Genomic DNA, 9,834 nt, shown 5'->3' on the forward strand with positions numbered 1-9,834 from the left:
TAACGGCGGTCGATTTTATACCACTTGCCCATTCACCAGCGAGGATACGTCATCGACGTCACGGTTGAACATTTTTCACGTAGGCGAAGTATGCGGTTGAGGAAGTGCAAAAAGGTGGGAGGGAGATCGCGCGCAGAAAAGGAGAACAGGCGATCGTCGTTCGAATCGCCGTTCATGTCCAGATGCAAGCTCCCCTTGAACCGATCGGTGGGGGCTGTTCTCTCCCTGTTTGGGGTGCAAGCTCTGTCCTCTGATTGGTCTCAGTGCCCTGTGACGTCACCGCGCCGTTGGCGTTACGCGTAACTTCAAGCACGCGGAGCTTTAGTTTCAGTCAGTTGACTGGTATTCGCCACACCGAGCAGATCTCATCTAGAAATTCTGAGGATTATCGAACTTTGATTGTCAAGCTTACTCTTCTGAGATCTCATACATCACCATATCTTTTAACGCTTCCAATCTTACTTCCAAAAGGTGAGTAAGAGGTTTTAATTTTTTATTTTACGGACATATTTCTTAAGTGATATTATTAATATTTGTAAAAAAATACGGTTCAAATTAGTAAATTACTAACGTATCTCTTTATCTCTTTAAAAAATTTTTTTTTATAAATTTTGATCTTCAATTTATTGCTTTTTTAGAAAGTCCGAGAAGAAAAATATAAAAATTGTACTTTCTGTTACAGCAGTTTAAATAATACACATATAAAATCAATAAAATTTATATTTTAGAAAAAACAAATAAAATTGATAAAAATGTCTTTTTTAAAAAAAAAAACAGAAGTTGTTCAAAAAAATTATTTCAATTAAAAGTTTATTTTTGTATTACAAATAGAAAATTTTAAATTATATATGCTTATGCTTAGCTGTGATTATTTTTATTACAAGAAATTATATATTTTCTCAATTATGAAAAACTTCAAATTTTGATTTCCGTTAAACAGAATTAACTTAAAATCTATATTACAGAGATAAGAAAGATTTTCATATATTGAATGAATTCTAATAAAATAAACGTTTCGTAAAATCATTTCGTAAAGTCAAGTGAATATTCTATAGTTGATGAATTTAATATTAACTTTCTTAGAAAATCCTTAATTTCATTACTTTTCGTAGATTGAATTTTGACCATTGTGTATATTTTATTTTATATTTTATTGGCTACTATGTAATAAATTTTACAAAATATACGGTTATTAAAACAAGAAATTATCATGAAAAGTTAATTACCTATTATGTAAATTAACTCTTTCGAAGAAATTCGAAGGAAAAGAAGAAAAATAATAAAATTAATAAAAAATAAAATAAAGTAGATAAGTTGTGCAAATGATTTTATCAGAACAACTTTTGAAACTTACACAAGTGGAAATATATTATAGTCTTCTAGTATAACATTTTAATGCTTAGATTTGCTTAAGGTGTTTATAAGAGAAATATTTAAGCATCTTTTTTACTGAAGACCTCAATTTTTTAAATATTTTTTATATTTTTTTACGAAAAGATAAAAATATCGTAATTGTTTTAATTAAGGTAATAGTTCGTATTAGCTCGATAGAAATTATTGATATTATTATAAGTACTATTTGTTATGTTATTTTTGCGGAGTAGAATAAATTGCAGCCTTTGTTTTCAAGTTATACATATGTACAAACTGTACTTTATTGTAACAAGAATCTATTATCTCTTCTTAACTATGTGTAAATTTAATCCAACATCAATCGTTTAGCTTGCAGACAAGAGTCGAGTTCCGTGTCAATGTTCGATTATATCATAGAAGCAACAGGCTTTCAATATAATATATAATCTTATATGAGAGAAACAGATTTTCATTTTTTTTTAAACTAACTGAAAGCATTATGTTTATTTCATATTGAAGTCAACTTTACGATTTAATTATGATTTATTAATACATGTCATGAAACATGCAAATAACGTAAATTTAGAAGCATTATATTAATAACGAAATCATTACGTTAAAGAGTTTGAGTTTAAAGAGTTTTATTTGAAAGATACGCATAATAAAAGCGCGTAAGTTTCTTTATCATTTTAGTAAATATTAATGTGTGATAAAAATATAATACGTGATAACAATATATTGCTTTCTTACGTTAAAAGTGACGTAACTATAAAAATTAAATTTTACAAAAAAAAGAGGAAATCTGTGTCTTAACTTTATAGAAAATTATTGATTAATTAAATAATATAAAATAAGAAGTATATATTCTTAAAAAATATCATTCTTGTTTCATGATCTTTAAAAAAATCATTCTTTTCGATTTGTGATAATATTGATGATTTTTTATGATGTTGAGTTAGTTCACTTTTAATAACTGATAAGATAATGTTTATTTAATTTATATCATAGTATTATACAATAATAATAACGCGAAATCAATTTAGTTCGATCTAATATGATTTTCTTATATCTATCATATATATAAGGTGGGCTTGAAAAATTTTGCAATTAATTATTCGATACAGTTTCAGAATCTGTTTTTTGAATTGCGATTATGAATGATCAAAATTTAAAATACCCCTTTTAATCTACAATAACTCATTAATATAAAAATATTCTTAAGAACATTACAAAAAAAAATGATTTTGTGTGTAAAAGTTATTAAACTTACAGGAACTCAAAAAACATAATGATCTTTTGAAAATAAAGATTTTAAGCCTCGAAACTTGTTTTTTAAATTTAAATTTTATTTATTTTTATTTAATTTTGTAAGTTATAACTTTTGTAAGTTATAGTTCAAATTTTGAAGTTTGTAGCGCTATGATAAACATTTTTTGTTTCCTATATATAATTAAAAATAATGAAAAAAATGTCTTACAATTTCTTGATCTTTAAAAATAATTCTGTCGCACATATTGATAAGATTAATCCAAGTTATCTTTTTTTTTTATAAATAAAATACAGACTATAAGATCTAATAAGAATATAGCCTATAATGAATAGAACGCAATGTAAAACATATTCTAATTAACATTACTTGGATCAATCAAGTTCAAATTTTGATTCAATTTCTAGCAATTCTTTAGCGATAATAATGGATGCATTTAATACTACAATCGCTCATTAAGTACTCAGTGAGCTTTTGCATTTGTTTAATGTATATTTTTTGATTTAACAGAATATGCTAATCAGATGCAAGAGCTCAATGAACGATTGTAGTATTGAATGCATCCAGTGAATTACAATCTCGCTTGCCAAAGCAAATTTAAATGTTTAATTAAATTTTATAAATAAATTATAGATTAATTACTTTGCCTTCTATCGTCGTTTGCCTTTATTAATTACTTTGCCTTCTGTCGTTCAATATTGTTTTCACTTTTTAATAAGTGAACTACGATCTAAGTAGCAAAATGACGTTTTAATAATGTCTCATTGATGTTAAAAACATCTTTAAGATGTTATGAAATTTGACATCTCCTTGCTACTTAATTGGGAAGTGTACAATGCAACTTTTGAACTTGACAATTTAAAAATGGCTCATCCTTCGTGTGTTCAAAAACAAGAGACTGTAATTGATTAATACTTTTAAGAATGGTTCAAAATTAAGTTGAAACATTTGAAAACTTGATTCAACTACTCAAGACTTGAGTCAAGTAAACACATAAATTAAAATATGATTTATATATTGTTATATTATGCTTCATTTATCGCGCAGTAATCTCATTAACATTCACATAATCTACATTATCTATATTTTGTTTTGATAAGTAGAAATCTTTTAAATTTCTTATTTCTATAAATAAATATTATTCGTTGAAAATCTTTAATCTAACAATATTTTAATTATAAAAATATTAATAACTACTAAATATTAAATTAAAATCTATTAAATATATATCCTTAAAAAAGAACTGCAATTTTTTTATTAGTTTTTGATAATGATATTTTACATATAAAAAAGATAAATAAAAAAAAGCAGATCCTTTAGACTGATATTGGATTAAGAATGTAATATATAAACAAAATTAATGTATTAAATATTTTTGTTTAATATCTGACATTTATTTTCTGTTCTTTGATTTTGCTTATTGACATATTATTTTCTATTTTTCGAATGCCTTTCTGCTGATGCAACTATTGTGTAACATTTTAATGCTCTTTTTTAATTAACGTAAAACTTTTGAATGGCAAAAAATAATAACACGTTTTTAATATTGCTATTTTTCTTAGAGATTTGCGTTTTCCATATTTTAGAAAGAAAAATATTTATTTGCAGAAAGCATTTTTTAAATTAATCTGCAAGATTTATTTTTTTAGAAGCTTATATGTATCTAATGATCTGCAATATATTTATTATCTATACTTTTTAATTATTAATATTTAAAATATGTTTATATATACGAAATTCATAAATCCAATTTAATGCCAAAAATTATGAGAAGCTACTCTAAAAATTGTTCGTTTCTCATGTTTGCTGCAATTCGTAGATAAAACAATATTTTTCCGCAGAATCACAATTCCTTTGTACAGAAGAAGAAAATAAATATTTGGAAAGAGTGTTAAATTGTAAGATGCACGCCGACCAATTTTATTTTCTATACGACACGAGTAAGGATAAATGAAGGGCGAAAGCAATTTTGAGAAATATTGGTCAAGAGCGACTTCGTTTGGAGAATGGGTTACAATCTCGCATAGAGACAATCTTAATTTCTGATGCTTTATGACTGCGATACTTATTCCCGCGTGGCCGCTTCAAATGCGGCTTATACTAACGCCGATGAGGAATACTTCACGTCACTGTACCAACTCTGTTACTGTCGCTCGTTAGCGCGAAATGGAGTCATCCTCTATAATAAGCTGATGTGCTCCAAGGGGATGAACATTGTATTATATTTATTGGACTCTACGGAACATGAGTCAGTATAAACGCTAAAGTTTCTGTCGAGTGGGAGCATGTCCGGGGACGTAGAGCAACTTTTAAATTCGTTCATACTTGTCCGTTCCAGTGAACCTTTTTATCGATTCGAATATATCGGTGAATAAACTTATTCTTTCGCTAGTCTCACATATACAAGCCACGATATTTCCTCATGGAAAATTTTCACTTGGTGAAGTTCCTGTCTGAAAGTTTGTGAAAATTCTTTTAAACACACAGAACATTCGTTCCATTTTTATTATTGGAGCGACAAGATTTTTTGATGTCCGATTCTTTGAAAAAGAAAAATATTTGAAAGTAAATTAGCATACCTTTATTTACATTGTGATTATGTAATGATTGATTTTTTTTTATTAAATGCATCTTTACCGTTATTGAAGAGATAAGAAATGCAATGTCCTTTTATATATTTGAATGAATTTTACTATTTTCTCTTATTTAATATAGCTAATAAAATTATCCAAAAGGAATAAATAAAATATTATTATGATACTATTTGTATTCTAGAATACATGCTGGGCAAAAGTTAGTTTCTAATTGTTGATGGCATAATTAGTTGGTAATTTTATGATTTACTTAGATACATCTATGTTGTTGAAAATATATGGTCTCTAGCTAGAGGTCATTTCACGAGTTTAGATTGACAGTGATTGTGTATATAATTTACTCAAACAAGGGATATGCCTGAGTGTGCGGAAATCGAGAAAACAATTAGCAAGTTTTGTATAATGTAATCTCTTGCGATTCTTTCAGCTAATCTAATTCAGAAGATTAATTACTACAAAAACTTATAATTTATTCAAACATTTCATTATCCAGTTAATTCTTATGCAATGTGCATATGCTACGATATTCTCTTATAGCCAATCACAACTGCGATTTGTGTGATCTGCAAATATTATTATAATTATGATATGTTAAGAAATAGTATTTTAACGATGAATAACGTTTTCTCTTCATATCTTCTCAAATCAATATTTAATACAGCAAATATTTGACACAATTATTTTTACGTAATATTTAAAATACTTTATTTTTAAAGTTAAAATTATAAGCAATTTCAAATTAAAATTATGATTTATTACATTAATTCTTTCCGAGAAATATAGGAGTTTTATATTTAGATAAAATATACTGATCTTTATATACAGGATAGGTCATTTTAAGCAATTGATTTTTCTCGAAAATCAAAGTTTGTATCAAAAAATATTTCGTACAAAAGTTTTATGACTTCAAGGGGAGCTTAAAATGGTTCCATTGGTTTAACGTTGGTTGTACATGTAAAGGATATGGAGGTTACTTTAATTTTTTTAAATGGAATATAATTATATTCTGTATAAAAAATCATATAATTCCAAAAGTATTAAGATAAAAATATAAAGAAATCAATACTTTATAAGACATTTTATATTTTATTTTGGTGCGCATATTAACATGTAATATTAAATATCTCATAAACTATTAATTTTTTGATAATTGTATTTTACACTTTTATGAACAGAATAATGAGATAAATCATCTTTTATGTAAAACGTTTTTTTGATACGAACTTTGGTTTTGGAGAAAAATCAATGCGTCTCTTAAAATGACTTAGCCTGTATAATATAATATATACGTAAATATATGCTGCACAATATATAGGGCATCCTACGTAACTGTGATCACTATTTTTCTTGCACTTCTGATGATCTAACAAAAATATTGTTTGGAATAAAAATTAATAAATTTTCAATCGGCTACACATTGCAATTATTAAAAATTTGCAAAAAAAATTTTTTTAGATGAAAAGTCAAGTTCATTGATCTTACATGTCTAAATTTAAGGTCATCTAAATATTATAACATAGCAGATAATTGAATTTGTTTTGATATTAGATATAATGTTATGAAGTCAAAAACATTAGCGCCATTAAAAAAAATTAAGATAATCTCGATTTTTTATCTAAAAAATTTTTTTTTCAAATTTTTAATATTGCAATTTGTAGCTAATTGGAAATCGAATAACTTTTATTCAAAACAATTTTTGTCAGATCGTCGAAAGGGATGGAACAATTGTGACAGTTACGTGAGAGCCTATATAATATATTGATTTCTTAATATAAAAAATTTTGTATAGAAATTGTATAGAATTTTTTCCATTATTTGCTATGACATTCTTTAATGATTAATCCTTTCAATTATCCAATTTATAAAATAAATTTATTAAAATAATGTCAAATTGTAATCTGACATTGTAATTAACGAAACGCTATTGAAATTTGCAAATTTTAATATTTATGAGGATAAATTAGCAAATATTATTTTCAGTTTGATCGTAATTCAGATGAGAAATCAAGGTTTATGATCCATTAATATCTCTTTATTTTGCAATCTTATAAAATAACTATAAAAAACATTAAATATCATTATAATACTTGCATACAAATATCATATTCGAATCTATAAAATTTTATTCAGTTTTTTAGTATTTTTAGAAAATTTATTAGTTAATATGCTCTTACGCTTTTTCGTAATTACATTTTTATTTTTTTTATTTTTGTTCTCCCTTCTTCTTTGTTTTTTCTTTCTTATCTGTATCTAAATTATTAATATATAATGTAATATAGCCATAAATAATCTATTTAAAACAAAATATAAGACATAATTCAATTAACATTATTAAGAGCATTAGTGATTTGACAAGGAAGTTAATAATGATTGTACTATATACATATATCTTTTTCTTTATTATATTTGCATAGAAAATGAGAGACACGGAAAGATTGAATGAGTTTTGAGAGTAAGTTAAGAGAGTACAGCTTAGGGAACGATAAGAATAAGGAAAGGAATGCAAGGAAATAACGAATTATAGACTCGATTTCCGGAACTCCTTCTCGTGAGAGAATTAGTTATTTTCATCAGGATAAAACCTAATTAAAATTCTGATTAGTTAAATAGATTAGTTAATTACGTTAAATATACTTTTAAATTTTATAAGTGAAATTAGAATAACATCTTTCTATGCTTTGAAAGCAGATGAAAAATTAAGAATATGGCATGTCTTTGTGCATTTGTTTTTTTTATTTTTATAACTATAAATCGTAATATAAATTAGAACATTTAATTTCATAGGATATCGATATTGATTATCTATCCAGATCTGTTCAAAGATGGTGTTTTTTTTTATTTAAAATCGAAATGTGTCGGTATTACGTTCCTACTCCTTACTGCTGTTTTTGCTGTAGCGTGCGAAGCTTGATCTCAGAGACATTAGTTTGAAATCGTTAAAAATTTTTATCCTGTATTTTCCACTGTTTAAAAATATTCTGTTATTAATATTTTTATAATTAAATATATTATAAATAATAATATCTTATAATATCAACAGAATACTTTTAAATATAGTGAAAGACACAGATCAAAAACTTTTAACGATTTCGAACTGTGTCGTCCGTGAGAGCGTCCGAACATCGCGCGTTACGACAAAACAGCAATGAAGTAAGAAGTAAGGAAATAATGAAAGAGTAAGAATAGTAATGAGTGTGAATACCGACATTTCAATTTCAAGCCAAAAATCATATATTTGATCCGCTTTCTCTCTCTCTCTCTCTCTCTCTCTCTCTCTCTCTCTCTCTCTCTCTCTCTTCTCTCTTTCTCCATCTCTCTCTGTCTCTCTTTCTATCGATATAATATAATAATTCGCAATATGTATATTTAATTTTAGATTTTAAATAGCAAGTTATTAATGATAATCACTGATCATTTGAGTACTTCATTTTGGTATGTTCAGGAATGCTCAACCGCAGATTTGCGTATTTCGAACAATGGCATGAAAATAGGTTTGCACTTCTAAGCGCATTATAATGTTCTGTCATCCGATTAAACTTTTCGAAACGAAAATGATATTTCGAAATCTTGTTCACTTTATAAGGTTCACTTTCGCGGTTTTCGAAATTGTGGAGAAAATCGAAACGATATGTCATGAGAATGAGAATTACACGTACATACGCATGAATTTATACAACATTTCAATAGATATTTAATAATATGTAAACCTATTTCCATTGTTTTTAGTAATTTTGCAGACAAAAATCTAATTAGCATTACAGTAATTTAAATTAGAGCTGGGATTTATAGTTGCATATTTTGGCCGATTTTCAACTTGGTTCTTACCGATCGGCATTTAGACGCGTGGGTTGGTGAAGTAAGGGCAGGAACCAAGTTGAAAATCGGCCGAAATGTGTGTAACTAAATCCCAGCTTTGATTTAAATAATTATTTGAAGCAGAAATATATTCCAATTTTTTTATTGCTTCATGCTTATGCATATATACGTTATCGTTAATTAGAATAAATGTAATTAACTCTGCTAAAATATATAAAAAATAAAATTTTTTAAATATATTTAAAATATTGATAAAAGCTTTCTCTTGTATTAATTAAATCGATATTATTATCTACTCATATATATGTATATGTATATACGCATATATGAGTAAAAGAATAAGCACGTTTCTATTTATTTTTCTACATATTTATCTGATTAAAAACGGTTAAATGATCTATTTAAATGCAAACTATTTAAATGCACTTAAAGATTTAAATTTAAAAAAATTAAGGAAATACAAAAATGAGTTATCTATTTTAATTATAAAAAACTTTTCTTTTTAATTTATAATTTTCTTTCGAATTTTTATATTCTTCTTAGTTTTTAATTCGTATGTACAAATAATTTAAACAAAAACTTTCTGATCGAAAGATGTCTGGCGACACAAATTTCTTTCTACTTGTATCTTGAATATCGAAATTGATAATATGTAATCCAATGGCAGAGATTAAACCTGGCAACGGGAATATTAAAATTATTACAAATAATATTAACTGTATATATTATGTCTTTATTATGTAAATTATTAATTTTTTATAGCATTTATTATTCATGAAACAAATTATTATATTACATTTTTTA

General features: G+C 25.9%; 1 protein-coding gene across 2 annotated transcripts in view; it reads left to right on the top strand.

Moving 5' to 3' along the window:
• The first annotated feature begins 354 nt into the window (after positions 1–354).
• The window catches only part of LOC108687333 (tachykinins), a 61,933-nt gene continuing 52,453 nt past the window's right edge, over positions 355–9,834 (top strand). For both annotated transcript variants that reach the window (XM_018193034.1, XM_018193035.1), the window contains exon 1: positions 355–471. The gene's annotated coding sequence lies outside the window, so the exon portion shown is untranslated. The remainder of the gene's footprint in view (positions 472–9,834) is intronic.

The sequence above is a fragment of the Atta colombica genome, unplaced genomic scaffold (assembly GCF_001594045.1).
Source record: "Atta colombica isolate Treedump-2 unplaced genomic scaffold, Acol1.0 scaffold205, whole genome shotgun sequence".
In the NCBI taxonomy this organism is placed as follows: Eukaryota; Metazoa; Arthropoda; class Insecta; order Hymenoptera; family Formicidae; genus Atta; species Atta colombica.